The sequence below is a fragment of the Neophocaena asiaeorientalis genome, unplaced genomic scaffold (assembly GCF_003031525.2).
Source record: "Neophocaena asiaeorientalis asiaeorientalis breed wild unplaced genomic scaffold, Neophocaena_asiaeorientalis_V1.1 scaffold84, whole genome shotgun sequence".
Lineage (NCBI taxonomy): Eukaryota > Metazoa > Chordata > Mammalia > Artiodactyla > Phocoenidae > Neophocaena > Neophocaena asiaeorientalis.
The window spans coordinates 757,618-781,347 of NW_020173656.1; the positions used below are offsets into that span (position 1 = coordinate 757,618).

Sequence of the window (23,730 nt, forward strand, 5' to 3'; positions counted from 1 at the left end):
TCATGCCTGCCTGCAGTCTATTTTATAAGCTACAGGATAGAAATGGAATCTTCAATGAAGATGGGCATTTTATGAATCTTGTGGAAAGCACTCTGCTAGGTACCCTTAACTATTTATACTTAGAAGAATAATCTTGGGTGGAAGGTCCTAACTAACATCACTTAGGCAATTGTCACACAGCACCAGGGGACAAATCATATTTTCAGGCCTATTTATAGTGTAGAAGCAGGTGACTTTATGAAATCAGACTGCTAACTAAAGTTCCAGTCAAACAAGAATTAATTACGCAGAACCAAATGAACTAATGAAGGCAAATTGTGGTTGTTTACCCTGGAATATTATCGGTAGGTGTTATTCTTAATGTTTTATATATATTTTTATGGGAATCTGAGGAAGTCCTTTATATTTCTTTTTGATTTATCTTTAGTCATCAAATTAGTAGTCTAAGCTTCTATAACAGAAATAAAAACACCCTTTAAATGATGTTGTGTTCTTCCTGACCAGAAAGAATTCATCAGCAAATATTTTTACTGTGTTTCTTTACTTTCACTGGAGAAATAATTATGGGCAAAAATTCAGTGAGAATCTTATTTGGCAATCAGGGCTATAACTGGAGAATTCTGTCTGAGCATATATCTAATTCAATCAAGTATGACAAACCCGCCGTCAGGAGTAAGTTTGTATTTCATGTTTAAATCCAATGCCCACAAGATCCTTCTAGGAATCTGTGGCCAGCCTTTCTGTGATCAAGAATGACCTTTGAGATTATTTACTACTGACCTTAGAGATTATTTACTATCACTAAGGTTAAAAGAAAATTATTCAGGACTTAGAAGTAAATTAAAAGGATTATTGTGTATCCTTTAAAAATGTTGCGCATTGTCTAACAGACCTATTCAAGGATTGTTTAGTTTCCTGGGGGTACATTTTTGTTTGACTTCCTATATATGATTAATTAGGGCCACAATTTTATGAAGTTGCACATTGACTTGTAGATTCCTATCCTGTAGAGATGCAAATATTTCTGTCTATTAGGAAGATCAGTCCAAACATTGAAGTTTCATTACTTGGTAGAATATTAATCAGTTATGTTTCTTAGAACAGCAATCACTGTTCAACATTTTTTTCAGACACTATATATATTCAGTTTCTCGAACTCTCCCATGAACCAGATTTTTTGTTTTGCTGCATCCATTAAATAGCTGACCTGTGTTTATTCTATAATTTTATAAAAATTTTAACTTTTTAAAAATATATATTTGACACTATTATCTCTGTTTAGCTATTACCATGAAAAGTCTAAGGGTCTTTTACCTTATTTTTCTGTCTAAATGGAAGACCCTGTTCAATAGCATGTAGCCTTTGTTAAGATAAAGGAACATTTTCTTCTATTATATTTTTGTTTTTCTTTTATGTCTTTTCAGTTTCCAATACACCTGTTAGTCATAATCTTGATCTCAGCATACTGTACTCTCTATTTATCATCTCTTCTCCCATCATGGTCATCTCTGCTTTTTGATCTGCATTCTTGGAAACCATTTACACTTTTCCATCTATAAAATTTTCAGTTTTAGGCAATATGGATTTTACTTTACACAATTCTCAATTCAAATATCAAGTCCCTATTTGTGTTTTTAACCGAATTTTTTGTTTCTTTCTCAGTCTCAGCCCATTCAACCCCTTATGATCTCTAAACCATGTTTCATAGAAGCTATGTTTCTTTTTATTTTATTGAGATGAAGAATATAACTTATGACATGTTCTATTTATTATAGAATTTTTTTTTTTCCTGAAGTTGACTTTTCCTCTCAACTTTCAGGGTATTTCTCACCTTTTCTTATGTTACAGAATGTTTTTATATTCTCTGGACTGGCAATATTTCTTTGTTTTCTCATCTATCAATGAGGGGATATCTCTCAAGACCCAATGTTTGCCAATTTGAAAGAGGCATAGGTTTCCTTTGGCCTTCTGTCTGCACTTGGATGCTTGCAGCTACTAGAATAGCTCTAAGTCCTGTTCTTTAATTAATGTGCAAAGCCCTTAGCGAAATTTTAGTGTCTGACCATTACTCATCTTCTACAGCTCTGGTAGACTGCCTACATGGCTTAATTTTCTTACTCTGGAAAATAATGTTTATCTCCAGGGCAGTAATTTCCAAATCTAACTGCTCATCAGAATCCCTTGAAAAGTTTTAAAAATATGTAGCTGCTCAGATCACATGTTATCTTTCCTGGAACTTAATCTCCAGAGATAGGACTTGGAATTCATATCTCTTAAAAGCTTCCCAGGTCATTGTAATGCAGCTGGTGGACAGCCCCCTAGTTAAGAATAGCTAAATGTATCTGAGACAATTTATAGCTCTGCTTTAACCTACAACTCTTGATCTCACATCAAGAGTTCACCTATAGCTATCTACCATCCATGACCACACAAAATACTTTTTCTTCCACCACAAACCTTGCTGCCCACTAGAGTTGCAAATCTGCAAATGAATGTCAAGTTTTAATAGATTGGGAGGAGACCTATATTTTAAATTCTGCTTTTTAAAATAAGGACCTATGCTATAGGGGATGAGCTATCTGACTTTCAGTTTCATAGAAGCTAGGCCAATAAGGGAAGTTTGAATTACCATCATGTCTATTTCCTAGCTGGCCAAACTGGACTGTTTCAGAACATGGGTTTTCCTCAATTATGTTTTGACTCGATATACCAGACCTTCTCCTGAGATGCTAGGGTCTGTCTCTTTTCCCTAGATTGTGAACTTCCTGACAGTATTAACTGTTTCTTTCTGACCCTGTATTCCGGTCCTCTATCACCATCATAGTGCCTGACACACAGCAGACATTAACAAATATGTGCTAATACCTGAATAAATGGGTATAGTGGTTGGTTGCCTACTATCCTCAATATTCAAAGTTGCAACTGTCTACAGTGGGTATTTTAATGGGAAATTGAGAAAGGCACCATATCAGGGTCTGCAAAGTGATAGGTCATTTCAACCTAGAAGTGCTGTATTTAATTATCTCCTCAAAAAAATAGGAAAACCGACTTGGAGTATGTACTTTAGTTGGAATGGAGGGAGAGGGAAAATGCCCAGAAAACTGCACTTTTTATGTGTCACAGAGATTGAAAATGATCTTATTTTAATGACATATTAAGTTTCAAACATTAACAGTGTTGTGGTTTTTTGGTCAATAAATTTGATCTTACAACTTTGTATTTTATGCCATGTTGTAAAGATACAAAACCATAACACCAAATTTGTCCTAACCTCCAAGGTACTTTTTATGGAAACAAATTTGGATTAATACCATGGAAAGAGATTTCTTTCCTCCTAGGCTCAGACAGGATAATTCGTTTTAGTAATAAAATTAAAGGGGAGGGGCTTCCCTGGTGGCGCAGTGGTTGAGAGTCTGCCTGCTGATGCAGGGGACACGGGTTCGTGCCCCGGTCTGGGAGGATCCCACATGCCGTGGAGCGGCTGGGCCCGTGAACCATGGCCGCTGAGCCTGCGCGTCCGGAGCCTGTGCTCCGCAAGGGGAGAGGCCGCAACAGTGAGAGGCCCACGTACCGCAAAAAAAAAAAAAAAAAAAAAAAAAAATTAAAGGGGAAAGAACAAAGACAGTGCTTGCCTTACAGGGGCAACTGAGTTTCTCAAAGCTGTTCTGCTAAAATATATGCCTTCCTTGTGGAATTTTCTAAGGAATGAAGAATGCTGATTTGAATTTAAAGTTATTGTTTGGTTTTTGGCCACCTTCTTCTTGCTTCAGTTGCTTCTTTGGAAATAAAGTTTTTAATAGAAATTTTCATGTCGTCTAAACATGAGTAAAAATTTGGTACATAGAAATCCTGATTAAGACTAGGTAGACTGAGGACATAAAATATCTTCTCTCCTCTTGCTCTTGTGAGCTAAATGACGTGTTGAAGTAAGTATGGTGTCACACATGTATTTCATACCATGTATGTCACAGGCCGTATTTGGATTTTCCTGCAGTTGTGTTTTGTGCCTTGTCTTTGATTTAGTAACTTCTGAGGTCTGGAGATGGGAAGTCTGTAAATAGTTTTTAAATGGATCCCTTTTAAATCTTTTTTTTTTTTTCTGAATCTCTTGGAATATTTAAAGTATATCTCCATAGAAGTGGTGTAGGTTATAGTTTCCAGGGTAGCTCGTACAAATTTCTGTAGCCCACAATGTAACTGAGTTTGTCTCCTAATAGGGATACCTAAGACCTGGGTCCTGGAAGTCGGGACCATGTTGTGCAGGCTTACAGGTCAGGGGAATGCACAAGGGTGAAGGGGGAAAGAAGGGTTTTCTTTCTTTGCCACAGCCTACTTTTCAGTAGGAAATATTTCTTTTTTATCTTCTTTTTACCATCACTATTTAAATTCTCACTTGCCCCCTGGTGCTCACAGAGTGTTAGGGTTCTATGCGGTACTATCCCGAGTCCTGGCTTCAGTCTTTACCTCCAATCACTTCATGCTTCTACATCCCTCACCTCTTACATTCCCAAATTAAAATGCTCATCTCTTCCATTGATCGACTCTTGTTAGGATAGTAATATGACTGAACTATTTCACTTTCATGTATTGAGACCAAATACTACATTTTTGGAGGACTTTTCATTTTTAAAAGAGAAGGCTTATTATTATCGGTACATTTCTTTTTTTGTAGAGCAGGACAGGGTGACAAAAGTAGGTAAAACCATCCAGGCCATGAGAAGGATCGAAATGTGTGTGAGTGGGAGTGGTCAAGAGGTGGCAAATTGTATCTAGCAGAGAGGTCTCTAAGCATTAGATCGATTTATGTTTGTTTTTAAAAACAGCGAAAGCAGAAAGGCATTATTAAGTCAATCTTTTGTGTATGTAACTAATACACAACTAACTGTACTGTACAGGATATAGTGTATGGTCTTCTCAGATGGAAGAGGCTGTGAGGAGGGAGCTAAGAAAATGGTCCAAATTTATTTTGAAAAAAAAGCATGTGAGTTCCAAGGAACATTTTATGCACATTTCAATTTCGAACTGGATCAGAACTGGATTATCTTAATACATTGAGCCCCAATGGCTTTTTTTGGTTTGTTTTTTGCGGTACATGGGCCTCTCACTGTTGTGGCCTCTCCCGTTGCGGAGCACAGGCTCCGGACGCGCAGGCTCAGCGGCCATGGCTCACGGGCCCAGCCGTTCCGCGGCATGTGGGATCTTCCCGGACCGGGGCACGAACCCGTGTCCCCTGCGTCTGCAGGCGGACACTCAACCACTGCGCCACCAGGGAAGCCCCCTCAATGGCTTTTAATGTTTTTCTTATTTCAAAAAATATTTTCATTGAATTGTTATAGTTTTTACAAATGAACCTACTTGCCTCTTCCAAAACAGCTCCCAGGTATGTTCAGTCAGAAGATTAAAAACACAGCCTGTAGACTCTGAACTATCCATGTACTACAAGAGCATCTTCTGAGACATAAAGTGAGTACTGTGTGAGATTGTGGAAACTAGGGGATGGCTTGCATTCACAGTGAAGAGTATGATCAAGTGTGTGTCTTATTAAAATGATCGACAAGATCTTTGCTATTGGTACAGCTTTCTGAAAGAAGCTGGCACCAAAGTGGGCAGTGGTTGTCCTCCTGTGAATGGGATCCATCTTGGACTCTGAGTACACTAGCTCTATCTGCTCTAAGTTTCCCCATTTTATACAAAAGCTTATTAGGCATAAAGCTAGTGATGTCTACTCCATCTCCAACTCCCAGAAGTGCCAAGAATAAAAGCAAATCAGACATTTCAGTGAAAGCATGGACTCTATAGATTTAATGCAAGTTGGAGGTAACGAATTTTCAAACTGTCTTTAGAGACCAATTCAAATAATCATTTTTTAAAAAAGTTTCCTTCCCATGCTGAGGGAAAAAATGCAATCTATAGTGGATTGAGGCAGCAGAAATATTATCTGTTAAGTTCTGTTTCCAAGTAGTGCACCCCTAGGGAGAAAGGGAGTCTCTTTCATTCACTCATTCAGTTCACAATTACTAATGAACTACTAACTATAGAGCCTGGAACTTTTCTAGGGCAGAGACCATAACAAAGAATAAGACAGAACAAAGTCCTTGCCCTCATGAAGGACCTGTCTGGGAGAGACAGACCTGTAAATAGATACCTAGGAGAACTGCACTGTTTTTCTCTGAAGGAAAATGTCAGTTAAGGCCATAGAGCGTAATGAGACTGCTCTTTAGGTGGTCCTAAGGGACACCCTCTCTGAAGAGGAGACATTTAAACAGGGACTTGTATCACTGGAGTTGATTCAAGATCCAGATCCCTGCTTTCCCCTCCTCTTTAAGAAGTTATTTATTAAGACAATTGATCCACATTCCAGATCTTTCTTTCAGACCCTAAAACTCTGGGAGCTACATTTATTTTCCTTAATTTGGGTGTTTTAAATAGTGTGGTCACCTGCTTACTTATTAACAGAGATCAAATAATAATTATTATCAATCCTTACAAGTACAAGGGTGTACTTGTACTTGTACACCCTTGTACTTACAAGTACAATTTTCCCCACTAAATCTGTTTAACTGTACATTCTTTTGGCTAGAAAATGGATTTTCATCAATCTTTTCAAGGATTACTGGTAATTATGCTTGACCTAAGTAGAACGATGCAGTGTGATATTCAGGAAATAATGTGGTCACTCGGGTCTGTATTTTACTCTTGGTTGTGCCATTTGAAGGACAGTTTTTCTCATCTGTAAAACTGGTAGGATAGCTACCTTCCAAACACGTTGTCATTGTATGTTAATACTGTTCCACCCACTGCACAATCTGAAATTCCTGCAGTTATATTTCTCCATTGGTGACCTGAGTCTCTCTTCCATTTCAGAGGACAATTTGGCACGGCTAGAAAAGATCTTAATCATTCCACATCAACAAGACATGGAGGAGACTTCATCTTTGCTGGAATAGTTTTTATGTCTCATGTGGCAACGTAAGCTGTGATTCTCAGACTTCCCAGGTGGATTTCTCCAACAGCCCATATTTAATCAAAACTACAAGATATATTACACTGAGAAGCTAAGAGATTGGTCAGGGTCACTCAGCTGGTTTATAGTAGATATGCAACGAGAATCACCTTTTCCCAACTACATTGAATATTTTTCTTGTATCTTAGGATCTACACTTGATCGAAACTCTCAAGGCCAAAAGTAGCCTTGGAAAGATGGTATAAATTACTAGATGGATAATTTTTGCTTTAACAGATTTGGTCAGTACCAAAACCTAATTTCTTTTGGAGGAAGGACAATTCTTTCACTTTAGAGAAGCATAAAAAACACATACTTGTCAATAACCAATGATGGAGAATTCAGCCTTGCTGAAATTAACTTTCTTTTATGATCCGCTCTTGAACATGATGTAACAGGTCCAACCTTGGAATGAAAACATAGGGAGTGAAAACATACTCTTGCCTTTTCAATCTGATTTTAGGCACTGATTTTTCTCTTTAGTCTTCAGAAAACCATAAACAGTCTCATAGAAACCCTGATGTTGGGGGTGGGGGAAAAGGGAGAACTACATGATTTCTATATTTTAATATTATTGCTTTGACTCATTTTTGATTGAGGAAACTACCTTTTCTCTTGTCAAACAATACAAATCTCTGGAAATACACCTCCCCTGATACACACAGTGGTTGGAGGCCTCCTGTGGGGAACATCTGTGGCTCTAGTTCTGGGCCACATCTCAGCTCACTGCCAAACTGCCCATCAGGAAACCTGTCACTGCACATTCCAACCTGCCTCACCATCATAAAATCATACTTTATTTTTTTGCTCTGGGGACCTTTGAAGAAAAGATACCTATTTTTGCTTTGCTTTTCTTATAAAAATATAAATGCTTTGATAAACATTTTCTCCTGATGTATCAAAAGACACTTCCATCCATTGATTTTCAGAATGTCCTCACTCTAATTTTTTCATGGTCCTGAGAGAACAAGTGACTGGTCCAGTGTTTCACAGTGAGTTAGAGGTGGAGTTAAGAGTGAATCTCGAGGCTCCTTGACAATTATTTTCAATTTTCCCCCTAGTGTACAACCTCTAGGTTCAAAAGCCCTTTCGACAACTTCTAGGTCACCACCTTATTTCGTTAAGAGTGTCAGAAGTTACAGTTTTCTTCTGGAAATGTATACAGAAATAGCATGAAAAATTCTTATATTTCTCTTGGAATATACCACATTTAAAAAAAAAAATTTTCTCTGGAAAGTCACAAAATGCTCTAAATTTATGAAGTGATCACAGTAATGATTTGTTTTTCTTTTCTTTGTCTCCTTGGGTCATAACAATAACTTTTGTAATTTAAAACTATGAAAAATTCACTTGTATATTGTTGGATGTCTCCGGTGCTGTCATTCCCTTGAGATTATCTGCCATGTGGCTTTCTCATGTTGTCCCCTTGCAAACATGCTAACCACTGGTGCGAGGTGTTTCAAAGGCTGATGTTTACTGCTCTTAGCATGCTGATGTACATTCTTAGGGAAGAGAAGGATGAAAATCTTGAAGTTGTATTGTCAGACTCTGAAGTAATCATTATTCTTGGGCAATTGAGAGAGAAACACTGTCATATCGGTTGTGTTTGGATATCATGTCAACCAAACAACTGCCTCAATTTTGCTTTTCAGTACAGTGTTTTAATGTCATCTATGAACAGCCTGGGTATTCAGTCTTTATCTATTAAGGTGATAGATACTACCAGGTGACACAGCAGAGTACAAGTTGTCCAAGTTGTAGTTTGAGCCTTATCTAGTATATTAATTATAAATATCAAAAGGCATAATCAAATTGATTTTAGAAGGTAATACAGGACAGAGGTTAGAGCATAGATTGGATTAGACCTGTATATTGTATTTTTTTTTAAACCATTTTTATCATCACCCCGTTAAGGACTTCCCCACCTTTTAAAGGACAACTTCATATTTGCTGCTTTTATTTTTTATCTACTCTGCCAGTCTCTGCTTTTTAATTGGTATTATTTATACCATTTATACTTAATTTACTACATCAGGGCTTAAGTCAGCCATTTTAATTTTTGTGTTCTTTTTGTTCCTATGTTTCTTGTTCCTCCATTTTTTATTTGGTTGCTTAGTATTTTGTTTTCCTGTGGGTTACTTGAACGTTTTTTAGGATTCTGTTTTGCTTTGTTTGTAGTGCTTTTGAGTACATTGCTTTGTGCAGTTTACTTAGTGGTTGACCTTCATATTACAATATCCATATTGTTGTATTACAGTCTATTAACATCAGCATTATAGCATGGAAACCTCATTTCCATCTAGATCCTTTTACCATCACCACTATTGAAATATCATCAACTTGAATTTCAGATGGTATTGTGGACTGAATATTTGTGAACCCCTCCCCAACCCCAAGTTCACATGTGAAACCTTAACCCCCATGTGGCTGTGTTTCGAGATAGAGCCTATAAGGAAGTAATTAATGTTAAATGAAGCCATAAGATTTGGGCCCTGATCCAATAGGATGAAGAGGCATGAGAAAGCTTTCTCTCTCTTTTTCTCTCCCCTCTCCCACCCCTCCCCAGCAGGCAAGCACCAAGGAAAGGCCATGTGAGGACATATAAAGAAGGTGGCTGTCTATAAGCTAGGAAGAGAGTCCTCATCAGAAGTCCTGCCAGAAACTTGATTTTGGACTTTCCAGCTTCCAGAACTGTGAGAAAATAAACTATTGTTTAAGTCACTCAGTCTATGGTATTTTATATGGCAGCCCAAGCTGACTAATGCAGATGGTGTTATAACTTTTGTTTCAGTCCTCAAATAAGGTTCAGAAAACTCATCAGGAGAATAATCTATTATGTTTAGTCATATTTTGGTTATTTTCATTTTTTTCCCTTCTTGATGCTCTAAGATTCCTTCACTTATCATTTTCTTTCTGCTTGAAGAATTTCCTTTAGCCTATCTTTAAGTGTATATCTGTTAAGTAACAAAGTCTCAGAGTTTTCTTCTCACTACTGAAGAATAGCTTTGCAAGATATGGAGTTTGCAGTTAATAGTTCTTTTCTTTCAGGACTTGAAAAATACTGTGCCACTTCTCTTTGTCCTCCGTTGTTTCAGATGAGAAATCTGTGATTCAAATTGGTATTTCTCTAAAGATAATACCTTGTTTCTACCTGGCTGCTTTCAAGATACTGTCTTTGTTTCCAGTGTTTAGAATTGAATTATGCTGTGTCGTGTTGTGGATTTCTTTAAGTTTACCCTACTTGAAATTGTATTAGCTTTTAAAATTTGTGTATATATCTATATCTATATCTATCTATCTATCTATCTATCTATCTATCTATCTACCTATCTATCTATGTCTTTCTCCAAATATGGGAAGTTATCAACCATTATTTCTTCTAATATGGGACTCTAATGATATGAATTTCAATTGTTTGTTATTGACTAGATTAGCTAGATCTGAGTTAAAATTCTGTTTAAGCCACTTAGTAGCTAAATTATCTAGGTAAAATATTTCAGATTGATTGATTGATTTCTATAAAATAAGACATGAGGCCAGTCTGTATTGGACCTCTATTACTTTAATCAGCAAACACTGCCACCCCTCCCCCCCGCACAGTGGGACTTTATACACATAGACACACATTGTTTTCTTTGGGGAACTTCTCTTTCCTCACTGTATTTGGTGGGGTTGCCAGTCACAATCACCACAATCCTTACCACACTCCACAAAGATTGAATTGTGTTCACCCTAGGAAATAAACTGAATGAGGCATCGACATTATCGTGTTCAGTCCAGTACCTGGACCAATGCCTCATCTATAAGACTAATTATTATTTATTGCATGTGTGAATAATGACTCAATTCCCAGAGCAGTGAGGTGACAAAATACTTAACGATTTGTAGTGCAGGTTAGCCACTGGCTCTGGAATTCACTGCATTAGCAATCTAATTGTTCTGTCTCCTTATTGCTTGCTCCACATTTCTCCCTCTCCCTTTGGCTACATCTATCTTATTCTGCATGTCTTTATCTAGACTATCTCGGTATTTTTCTCCTTAAGTCCCTAAGCTTCTTTATTTCTCCATTCTCTCTCTTATGATCTCTGCTCCCCTGAAATTTTTTTTATTATTTTGTATCTATTCTGATTCCTACTTCTGTATTTTATTCCTTCATACCTTCCCCATTTTATTTATTGCTTATTTATTTATTTATTTAGTAACCAGCTTCCATTCACTTTATTTTTCTCATATAAAACTATGTGGTGGTCACGGCTGTAGCTTGGGTCCTCTGCAAGGAAGCTCTGGTGTGGGTCTTTACAAGATGGTCAGTGAATTCCCGCTATGGAGACTTGGTGAACAGCATCTGTTTCCAGAGATCAGGGGTGAGATAGCTGTAGGTCTTGGAAATGGCATCAAAGGTGGCCTTGGCAAAGTTGCCCAGGGTGGCAGTGCAGCCCCTGACAGAGGTGTAGCAATCGTCAGTACTGGCCATCAGCAGCAGCTTCTTCGGCACAGGGGCTGAGTTGATGCCAGTGCCCCTGGGGCAGGGATGAGACTCACCAGGCCAGAGCCACAGAGAGCCAGTCATCTTGCAATGAACAGCATTGGGCTTGCCCATCTTGTCACCCCAGTAACCTCGCTGCATGGGGACGTTGGAGACCTTGGCCAGAATCGTGGCCCCACAGATGGCAGTGGCTACCTCCCTGGAGCACCTGACACCCAAATGATGTCCATGGTAATTCTCAGTGGCGACAAATGCCTAGAACCTGGTCCCGCCGGCCAGCACGGGGCTGCTTTTGCACAAGGCATTATCTTCAAAACCTCATCCTTGAGGGATGCCCCCAGCAAAATGTCAATGATCTCAGATTCCTTGATGGGCAGAGAGAAGAGACAGATCTCCTCCAGGGACCTGATCTTCATGTCCTTGACCAAGCGACCCAGCTTGGTGACAGGGAGCCTCTCCTTGTCCTTGGCCCCAGCCCCGGGATGACGTAAACTACCTCAGCCTCCTATCCCAGGGCCCCCTCAGCCTCTGAGCCCTCCAGCAGCACCTGTATCATCTGCCATTTGGTGTTTTTATGGAGAAGAATCTCACTTCCCCACTTTAATCTTTTTGCTTCTTACCTGTCTTTCCAGATCATTTTCTCTATTCAGTATCATATCACAATGGGACTCTAAGTTACATGTATTTATTTAGTATTTACTGTTTATTCAGTATTTATTTGCTATCTCTTGGAATAAAGATTTATCTTCCTTTTTCTAACTGAAAGAAAGTCATTTAATGTATTAAAATGAATATATGTAATTTAAAATATTCTATACAATCTAATTAAATATTTAATATATTTAAGTACCAAAGTTAAATATATTTATGTAGGGAAGATAATATAACTTTTTTTTCATCTCCAGCTCATGATTAATTTTGCTTTTCTTGTGGATTCAAGGCTGTTAATAGGGAAAAAAAATCCTCATCCCTCTTGTAAACGTGGGTCTCTGATGTCTTTTGTTAAGTTAGTGCTAAAGCCACAAACAGCAAATGTGACAAGCAGGTCTGATGACAGCAATGTTGATTAATCTCCATAAGCTGGAGCATCTGGTTTTTGGAATCTGAACAGGAAACACACAGCCCTAGCTCAGCATCTAGAGTATTCATTGGCTGGTGAGTATTGACTATGCATATTAGTCAGTCAGAAATGTCCAAAAGGAAGAGCACACCATGGCCAGTGATCTGGCTGAGTGGACAGACCTATTCTTTGGTTAGGGAATGATTCTTTATTCAGCTCATTCTCCAGACCTCAATTCTGCCCCAGTCAATTCTGCTCTGCTATAGAGCTGGTCCCAGTAGAAAAGAAAGAGGGAGGTAACAGTCCCTGTGTCTCTGCCTGAGGGATGGCAGGAAGCATGGCTACACTCATACTTCCTGGCCACTAGCTCTGCAGCTCCAGCTGTTCTCCTTTGCTATATGTCTTCTCTAAGGCTTTCCTCTGCTAACCTATCCCAAGTGGTGCTTAGTGCTCTGTTCTCCATCTCTACATCATAGGCTGAGCAGGAGAATTTTTTTTCTTATTGTGAATCAATACAAGAATCTCTCCTGGTGGAGGATTTTCCACCTTGAACCTTAGCTCTCATTGGGAATGAACATTGGAAACGAATCTGTTCCCTGGGGTCCTGAAATGCTCAAAGCTCTCAGTTTCTGCTCCCACCTCCACTCCCATGTCCTTGATAATATGTGCCAGGACCCAAAAACATTTAATTGGAGAGCTTAGTTGAGTATTTTTCTCCTCCTTAGATTACCCTATAAATACTGAAATTGAACAAGATCTTTCAAAGTACTAAGTGACATTTTGTTGGTGTACACATGGGATGAATACATTTACATCTATTAGATACTTATTTATCAAGCTAATTGGCCCCAAACCATCAACTTTTTATTTTTATTTTTTAAGATAAAGCCTAACACTTGCAGGGAAGAGGTATTTTTTTCATACTTGGGTTCTCCTGGGGCATCTTGCAAAACTGGATTCACAGACTGCAAATGTGCTTCGAGTGCTTTCTCAGTGAGGAAGGGAAAACTGAGATCTCTAGCATTAAAGAATCATTTTATTCCACAAAACCTGTGTGTGAATTATTGACGTTCCATTCCCATGTTTACTCAATTAATGAAGCCAATTAGTGCACATTGTGCTTTGTAGTAGCATCAGCAGGAACTAAATGAGCCTTTGGGGATGTTTATAGACTTAGTTGATTTCAGGAAAAAGGTTGACTGATAGAAGCAGCTGCTAGTGGGAAACAGTTTGCTCCCAAATAGAAATGAACCATAAGATTGAACAGATGTTGTTCTGTCTTCTTAGTGCCTGGATTATAGTGCAATGTTATCAATTAATTTCCTACCAGGAAAGTCTAAAATATAGTCAAAGGAAACTGTCAGAGGCCTGCCACAGCATTCTACAGCAGCATGGCAGTGTTTCTTCTCCAGGAGGTTTGTAGTCATTGGCTTCCCAGTTGTCTCACTAATCAGTTAAAAAACAAACAATAAAATGACCAACAATTTTAAAAAAATTGACTTAGAAATAATATATAAACTTAGAGAATGAGTTGAAATCCCTTTGAATACATTTTATAATATTCCAGTTAATTATGGTAATGAGATGTGGTAGTTAATTTTATGCATCAACTTGAATGAGCTAAGGGATACCCAGATGGCTGGTAAATAGTTTTTCTGGATGTGTCTTTGAGGGTGTTTCTGGAAGAAATTAGCAGTTGAATCAATAGACTGAGTAAAGCAGATGACCCTTATCAATGCAGGTGGGCATTGTCCAATTTATTGAGGACCTGAATAGAACAGAAAGGTGGAGGAAGGACAAATTTGCTCTTTGCTTGAACTGACACATCCATCTCTCCTGCTCTCAGACATCAGCACTCTTGGTTCCCAGACCTTTGGACCTGGACAGAATTATACCACAGATTTTCCTGGGTCTCTAGTTTGTGGATGGCATCATGGGACTTCTCAGCCTCCATCATTGTGTGAGTCAGTTCCTATAATTTATCTCCTCTTTATCTATCTATTTATCTATCTATCTATCTACCTATCATCTATCTATCTATCTATCATCTCCTATTTCTGTCTCTATGAATGACTTATACATGAGGAAAACAAAGAAAAGGGGTAGAGAACAGGACCTCTTATTTCCAGAGGGTAGACTTCCCAGCTGCAGTCTTTCTGGAAGAAATCTATTCTATAGCTCTCTCCACATTATAATGCAGGGGATCTGCAACAGGTGTCAGACAAAAGTAGGTTTCCATCAGGTATGCCCCCACGTAGGTTGTATGGCCTTGGGTAATTTATCAATACCTTGTGTGAGTTATCAATACCCTGGGTAAGTTAATAAAGCATGCTATATCTTGGTTTCTCCTCTATAAAATGAAGATACATATACTTGCTTCACAGGGTTAAATAAAATAACATGTGATAATTTTTGTTTTAATGCACATTTTCTGTATTAGGTATCATAGATTTTATATACAATCAATTTATTAATTTGCAAGGAGATGAAGGAAGTGAAAAAAGGACTTTAAATGAATAGGTTGGCTGTAAAGATGCTTTCTGATTTTAGAAACATGTTAATGTGAAAAAGAAAAAAATTTGCACCCTAGATTTAAGAAAATGTCATAGTATATGCTAAAGAAATATTTACTCTTCTTCTTCTCGTGTATTAAGAAAGCAGATATCAGAGAGCAGCTCACCAAACATTCAGGGAGACTGGAACTTCTTGATATCTATTTATAATATACTTTATTTCTAGTGTGAGTATATAAAATCCAATGTACAAGAATCAAAGAATCCTAGTTTGAGACATGTGAACATCTCACGTGGCCTTTATTTCTTATGTTAGGCTCACAAATAAAACAAGATGGCTTCTGTTTCGTAATCCACACTTAATTAGTCCTTTTTTTGGTGGGACCAATAAAGAGCGGGGTGCAAAGGTTGTATTTGTTTGACTACTGAAAGAGCATTTCTAGCACAATGAATAAATCACAAACCCAAGACACTTTACTCTGTATAATTATTGTGAAGCCTAGTTTTATTTTCACCGAAGTGAGGCATGAGGTTTTGTATGTGCTTGTGTTGTTTTTAATTTTGGCAGGAGATGGGGCAGTAGAGAAAGCTGTGAGGGAAAAGTGTTGCTGTCTTGTAAAATTATTTTTACATAGCTGTGCTAATTTATCTCACTCATACCCATTGATTGTAGACAAAGAAATCAGCCAGATCAGAGACCGGACTTGGAAACATTGGAGACAGATAGAAATATTGGATTTTTTGAAGATAGAGAAAGGGGAAATTATATATTTATGTACTAATAAATATTTGATATAATATATATAATATATATCAATATAGTTATATATTAGTATAATATATGTAATAGTATATGTCATGTGTGTATATATTTACACACATACTGAAGGAAAAAAGAGATACAACTGATAGTGCAAAAATATTCCCTTTGGGAAGCCTAAACACTTGACCCTGCAGGGGGTTATTCTTACCCCCTCCTCTTCCTCTACCTGTGTGTCTCTATGAATCATGGTTCAGGGGTGCTTGACATGCTGCTTGAATCTGAGCCACGTGGAACCACTTGCCTCACGCAGGTCTATCCATAATAGGGCTGGTGCTGCTTCCGTGTCCCTCTTTTGTAATCCAGGTCTTTTGTCTTCAATTTCAGAGTTCCTGGTCAATTTAAAGTATCTCTTCTTTCCAAATGGTTAGAGAAGCCTCTGCCACAACTTTTGAAAACAAGATTTTAATTCTCTTTATCATCAACATATAAGTATAAATGCTAAAACCTGCCATTTTATTGAATACTTGCTAAGTTCTAGGCAGTCACCTTAGTTAATTACCTAATTTAGTTCTCACCCCAGTCTTAAGAGACAGATATTGTTATGGCCATTTCAGTTGAGCACACTGAGATTAACTGAATGATGTAAGAGCCGAGATGGTCAGTCAATGAACATTATTTTTGCTTGGGAAAGCCTGAGGGAGCTGGTAGACAGGTCATTAGGGATGGTTTAATTCATTGTTCATTTTACAGAGCAGGAAAAATGAGTCTCAGAGGCAGAAAGTGATTGCCCAAGGTCTCACTGGGGTGTATATCAGAGCTGAGAACCAAACTCAGGACTTGCGACTTTAGCACCCCATCTTTTCTGTGGAGCCAGGCTGCTTCATGGAACAGAATGACAGCAGGCTGATTGAGGTATGGCCGGTTGTGGGTCCCCAAACTGCTAACATTGTGCCAGTGTTAACGAGGCTCCCTGGAATCTGGACCAAGAAGAGGAGAACGGATCTGGGGAGCCCCTCATCTTCTTTCCGGATTACAGAGCCTTGTCACTCAGGCCCCATCACCCCCTTTGGCCCTTCTGTCCGAGAGATGCCTGTCGATACTTCCCAGAGTAAGACGATTAGTTTAGCTAGAGGCTAAGAGATAGGATCGTTGTAAAAGCACATTAAAGGAAGGAGCTAGAAAGAAGAAGCACTTGAGGAGAACAGGGACACAGTCTCCTCTTCAGCTCCAGTCACACCTTTTACCTTCCACAGCCCAACAGCCACCCCTTTTGCCTACCTTAACTTTAGACACCAAATGAGAAGATGCAAAGGCTGGATGCTGGATACCATGCCCCCACCCACTTCCCAGGAGCTCAGGACTCTACTCTGTGAGGCCTCCCTTAACAGGGGCAAGAGGGTTTGCTCTCTGCTCCCTTGCTCAGCTTGGGCATCCACACTGACTCACAATCCCTTCTAGAACCTTGTAGTTGATGGAGCATGTGTGACAAGCAAAGGAGAGACTTTGAGCTCTTCAGTGTTCAAGGATTAGACGTCAGTTTAGGAGGGACAAAGGTGAGAGCTCAGGATGTGGTAGGGTAGCGGGCGAGGTGAGAGCTGCCACACAAGGTGAGGAGAACCAAGCAACACAGACATCCCTAAGTAGAACTAGAGAAGATTCTGCACTTTAATCATTTCCTCTTTGTGCCTCCATGCCCAGTTTGGACGGATTTATTAGTTCTCTTTCAATTCACTAACTCTATCTTTGTGTTTAGTCTAGAGTTTATCCCATTTCCTGAGTTTAATTTACACACATATTTTTCATTTTCAAACTTTCTACTTGGTTAATTATCCACATGTTCTTGTTTTATTTCTGTCTGTTTTTCTTTTATACATTTTGTTCTATTTAAGAGAACATTCTACATACTTGTTTCGTAGTATCATTTAGATTGTTCTCTAAAGTTTACTACCTCTGGAGTAAACTAATGGTCCACCTGTTGACATTGTTGGCTATCTTTCTTATATTTAAACTTCACTTGTTTTAGAATTTTGATTTATGAGCTGATTTTGAGAAGGATTATTTTTTTCCCCCTCTCTTCCTCCATGCTCATCACTCACCTTGCAATTTATGTTTGCTTCTACTGAGTCCCTGGGCCTTAGTCCAGAGCTAGCTCTTTCAATGCCATGTTGGTGACGCTGAGAGTATCAGAGGCTAAGAAAAGCTGGGTTCATTCCTGGTCACCGGGCAGCTTGCATAGGGTGTAGCCTCACCTGTTGGGCAGCAGTTTTTCTTACTCACTCAGCTCCTGGTTTCAAGCAGTGAGACTAGCTCAGGTCCCACATCTTGAGTGGAGCGCTTAAGGACATTGATATCATTGGTTCTGAACCCACACCAGCCTCTGTGGCCAGGTCTATCTCCCAGGTTATGTAAAGGCTACATTATTACCTCTTGTTATGTGAAATGAAGATAGTATCTACTTTTTAGAGTCAGGGAGTCGTGATTAGAATAATTCTGCAGGGTTTCTCTAGTTTCCATGATTTTTACATTTTTATTCTAAACAGTGCTGCTAATACTGTCATGTGATTATATCAACAGAGAATTTTTAAAAAAATAAAATTAGACACAAATCCTGAATCTATTATATATTTATTTACTAATATGAATATGTAATATATCTGCACACAAGTAATATATCTGCACATACTATTCCTTTATTTTTTTAATAGAATGAATCTTTGAGAATTATATACATGAATAATACTTTTCCAAAATCCTTATAATTGGAATTGCCTAAAGAAGTTTACATTTCAATATTCAATGTTAGAATCATTTTGCAACATTTTTATGCTAAAGTTATAATTTCAGTAACTTCCCATTACTGTGGATCCTTTGCTTACTGTCCCTTTAAAATGACTATCACAGAAAGTAATGTTATGATTTTTGAGAGAAATTTGCCTAAAATAAGATTTTTTCCATAAATAATTTTGTTGAGCAGGAGATTTCTTTGCAGGAGTATAACAATTCTCCTTGGGGGGTGGGGAATGTCTCTTTAATATACCATTTGGGATATGATAGTCCTTGGATTTATTTAACAATTATTAGAAACACATTTGCAAAAGACAGGTGCTCAGAAAGATCACCTATTAATTTCTACCATATTCCACTGAGCACAGAGATTTACATACAATTATATTGCATTTCCTATTTCAATAATATTCTTTTTGAGTCTCTTAAAAAGTATAGCCTGTGCTGGGATAAATGATCTGTCTAAGGATTTCTAGTCTAACATACAAACAATGCCAAATAAACTACTTGTCTTTGTAGAGATCCAAATGCATTGTCTTAAAAGGCCTTGATCTTTGGGTTGCTGGACTCAAAGATAGAGACTGTACTCATGAGGATTTGGGTCATAAAACCCTAGAGAGGTTGCTGGTGAGGGCAGCAGCCATTGTTGCCTTTTCCCATGGGGGTGGGCAGTGTCAAAGCTTTAACATAAAGAAGATGTTAAAGAAAAAATTACTTACGACACTTGTTAAAACAATAAAGCAGATTTTATTCAAGACTTGCAATAGGTATAGGTACTACTGTGATGGGGTTTTGCAGTAGGGGACAGAGATTAGGCTCAACTCTGAATAGAAAAAGGAAAAGTGGAAACTTATAACCAAGGAGCAGAGAGAGGGCCTGTGGATGGAAAACAACTAGTGGGAAACATCAGGGGTAAGGGAAAGATTCTGGCCAAACGGACTAAATAGGGTTCTTGCTGAAGGCAGGCCAGGGTTATCAGATACTGAGGGTGGGGTATTCTGGCTAAAGCGACTTGATAGGATTTTTGCTAAAATTGAGTAATGCGAAGAAGGACATGGAGGTCTAAAATTTGAGGTCTAGTTGGGAAGAGGATTCAGAGAAGTCTGACTTAAGTGTGGGCAAGAAGAGACTCTCCGTCAGGGACAGGCCAAGAATACTGCAATCAGAAATTCTGAGAGTTAAAGGGGAAAGGGGGTGTTTCAGATTATCAGACAGTGGTGTTGGAAGCTGGGATGTCACCCCTCCCTCTCTGTGGGTTGGTCTTGTCCCAACATGTCAGGTTTAAGCTGAAGCTTTCTGTCAAGTTTACTGACTGAGGGACTACACATAATCCCATCCTCCTGTTTTCAGAAGGCAGGCACCCACCGGCGAGTTCTGGAGGGGCCAGACCAAAAGCAGTTGTGGCTTATAATGTTCCTATAGCTTATGAAGTTCAACATGCTGTGTCCCATGTTCCTCCTCGCTGGCTCCCCAAATGAAAATTTAATCTTCTCTACAAGGGGGATGTGTTCAGCTTTGAGAATCACCACATGGCACTGCTGACCTCTAGGAAGCCTTTATGCAGTTTGTGTGTAGGAGTTTTAGTTTTCTCTTGGGTCAGTAGGAAGACATTTTCCTTGCTATTTTCTATTTCTTTCATCACACTACCTACCTTGGCTTGGTGGCTTTATCTGTACCTCACCATGGTTCCTCTTGGATCTGGGGGAGGAAAATATGTTATTTATATGTTTTCATAATTGAGAGAGGAAGAGAGAGAGAAGGAGAGAGAGAGAGACCCATCTGCTGCATATACTGAGCTTTTCTGTCTTGATCCTCTGCCTTGTTACACTGTGTTCCTGGGACCCTTCCTCACTGTGGCCACTCCACAACTGGCCCACTTCCTCTCAATACACAGCTCGTGCTCGACTTGATTCCCTTTCAACCAACTGACCTTACTGGTGTATTTAATTTTGCAGAAGGACACACATCGAATAACTCTTGTCAGTAGCTGCTGAATGTATATTCAACATTTTCTCCTTTTATAGATTATATTATTTGCATTCTCAAGTCCTTTGTATGGCATGTAAGGAATTGCAAGTGTCGTGGGAGAGAAGAAATAGCTCAGGTTCCATATCTTTTTGGATTTTTTTTCACTTGAAACTGGTAGATTTATAAGAACATATATCAGTTACCAAATAAATAAAAATATGTAATTACTAGTAAAACAGACAGCAGATGGGCTTTACAATGCATTCACTTTACTTTGCAGTTCTACAGAACATGTGGTGCTTTCATGGGCACTGATTCTTTTCAAGGAGTTAAGATCTGACCACTGTGAAGCAGTACATCATTCTTAGTAGGAGTTGTCACAGCCTTGCCAGTGATGGAAGGTCAGTAATCACCAGTTACAGAAAAGCCACTAATGTGTAAGCACTTATACGAGAGTCAATTATCATAAAGGGAACTAGAGGAATAGGCTGGAGAGATGCAGGAAGATTTTTCAGGTTGGCTCCTGGAGTTCATATTTCTTCCAGTTAACTGTAAATAATCTCACCACTGAGGATCTCACTTAAGTGATGCTATCTTTTTCTTTTAGGGAAGATGTATTATTATAATTAACATACCCTCATAGAAACCTAGATGAGTATACCTAAAACGGGTCACTTATTCTGACTTTCTTGATTTAATGTCATTTCTCACACTAATTTGCTATTTCCCCTCACCATCTGTTACCACAAGCTCATAGACAAACATAGCTATAAGTCATAGTTACTAAAATTTTACTCTTCTTGTCTCATGGGATGTATTCATTAATAGGGTGTGTATATGTTTGTGTTTATAAATTCACATTATCTTTACTTTCTGTGTACTTCCTCTAGATAGGAGTAATCTTTGCAGACATTAATTACAAGATCAAACCTTAGAGGACAGTGACTTTGAACTTCTAAGATAGTTCACCAGTCATTTTTTAAGCAGCTTCTTTGTGGGTTGGATGAAAGTGGATTCATTTACCTGACTTTGCTTTCCTCTTTTCGGTGGCAGATTAGTCATTACAGGTTGGTCTTTGAATAGAGTCCAAATTGGTACATCTGGATCTGTTTAGTGACTCTACAGAGGAGCTCAGGCATCAGCTGATTTGTCTAGTTAGCACGTAAATGTCTTTGTTATCAGTCTCTCCATAATGCTTCTGACCACGTGTTTGCATTACATGGTACAATGCAAAAACAAAACAAAAAGATAGTTCACAGTCTTTAACCATCACCAGTCATTTTTTAAGCAGCTTCTCTGTGGGTTGGATGAAAGTGGATTCATTTACCTGACTTTGCTTTCCTCTTTTCGGTGGCAGATTAGTCATTACAGGTTGGTCTTTGAATAGAGTCCAAATTGGTACATCTGGATCTGTTTAGTGACTCTACAGAGGAGCTCAGGCATCAGCTGATTTGTCTAGTTAGCACGTAAATGTCTTTGTTATCAGTCTCTCCATAATGCTTCTGACCACGTGTTTGCATTACATGGTACAATGCAAAAACAAAACAAATGAACAAAATAGAAAAAATTTTTTCCAGACTATTCTCTCAAGGAAAATAACTAAGTTTTACTCTCTAAGATATCACATAGATGGAGCATCAAAGAAATAAACTTTGTAAACATATCATACTGACCTGAACCCAAACCAATAACTTAAAAATCAAAGCAGGATAGATAATTCAAATCATTTGTTCCAAAATGATTTATATCGTGCTAATTACCTTTAGTCTCTCTTTCTAGTTTGGCTCTCAGCAGCAGTACTGTGTGCTAGATTTGGAGAACCATAAAATTCAGCATGGATAATAACTTTATTTTAATTGCTGAAGAGGAGTTTTAAGCCTTGTCAATTTGCCACAGAGCTGTTTGCTCACTTTCTTTCTAAATTCTGCGTGGTCAAAGGAAATTTTTTTTTCTCACACCTGTAACATTCCACTCTCACCTTGCCCATGTTGTAGTATTAAAAAATTTAAGTCCCTCTGGTGAATAGCCAACTGTGCCCTTTCTTTTTATGGAAGATGTATTCTACTTCCAATTTTACATGGGCTGCTGCAGCCTCCAGTGTAAATAAGTGCCTGTCTTCTAAAATGTCACTGATGATAAACTCCCTGTCATTTGGTGTTTGAGAAAGATGTCACACAAGAAATCACCTTCATGTTTCCACAAAAATCATCAAATGAAAACCTAGATCAAATTTTAATACATTCCTATATTAAAGTAAAATGCATATGTATGTGATGAATTAAATTGTTGAGTCCAGAGCCATTTTGTTTTTTCACTTTGGGAAGATGGCTATGACACTAATCTTTGCTTTTCTGAATACAGACAAGACTAAGGAAGGTAGATATTAGGCCAGAACATTAGGCCTTATAGTGTCAATAAAGAAGTCCTATATTGGAGTCCAGAGATCTAGGTTTTAGCCCTATCCCGGCCTTTTGTTACCTGTATGACCTTGAACAAATCGCCCTTTCTGAGCCCTTATTTACTTGTCTATAACTTAGAGATATCAATACCTGCTCTATTTCCTTGGTTTTTCATGTGAGGTAATGTTATTAGAATCTGTGAACTACTACACAAATATGAGGTGAAATTACTTTAAAGTTGAACTAGAGTACTTTTGATCAAAGGCTAAGCCAATAATGAAGTCACTGTTTGTGCCAAAATATTCCTTTGTCAATGGGTTCTACCATCTATTTATATTTTTATTAACCATGCCACTTTAAGAATAACAACAGAAGGTAAGAATTATTTGAGGCACACATTTTGCTGACTCTGAGGTTGGTTGCTGGTAGCAAATAAAAATAAGGGCTCCTAATCACTGTCTCATAAGTGTCAAGCATTGTCCCTGGGGCTTCACACACCTTATTTGTTTTTCACCAAACCTCTGCAAGCAACTCCCACTATGCAGTTAACAGATACGCAGATAAGTCAATGAAGGCTCAGAGATGATGTCTTGTTCAGGTCATAGAGTTGGCTCCAAGCAGAGTCAGAATTCTTACCTGGACAGGACAGCACTCCTGTTAATGTTTCAAGCATTCGACAACATCCATAACAACAGAATTCTGCTGCTACACTACCAAAAATTGCTAGATCCTAGGAGAGATCTACCAACAGGCC

General features: G+C 38.4%; 1 pseudogene; it reads right to left on the reverse strand.

Moving 5' to 3' along the window:
- Nucleotides 1–11,240: 11,240 nt before the first annotated feature.
- On the reverse strand, nt 11,241–12,052 carry LOC112401513 (40S ribosomal protein S2 pseudogene; annotated as a pseudogene).
- Nucleotides 12,053–23,730: the final 11,678 nt, after the last annotated feature.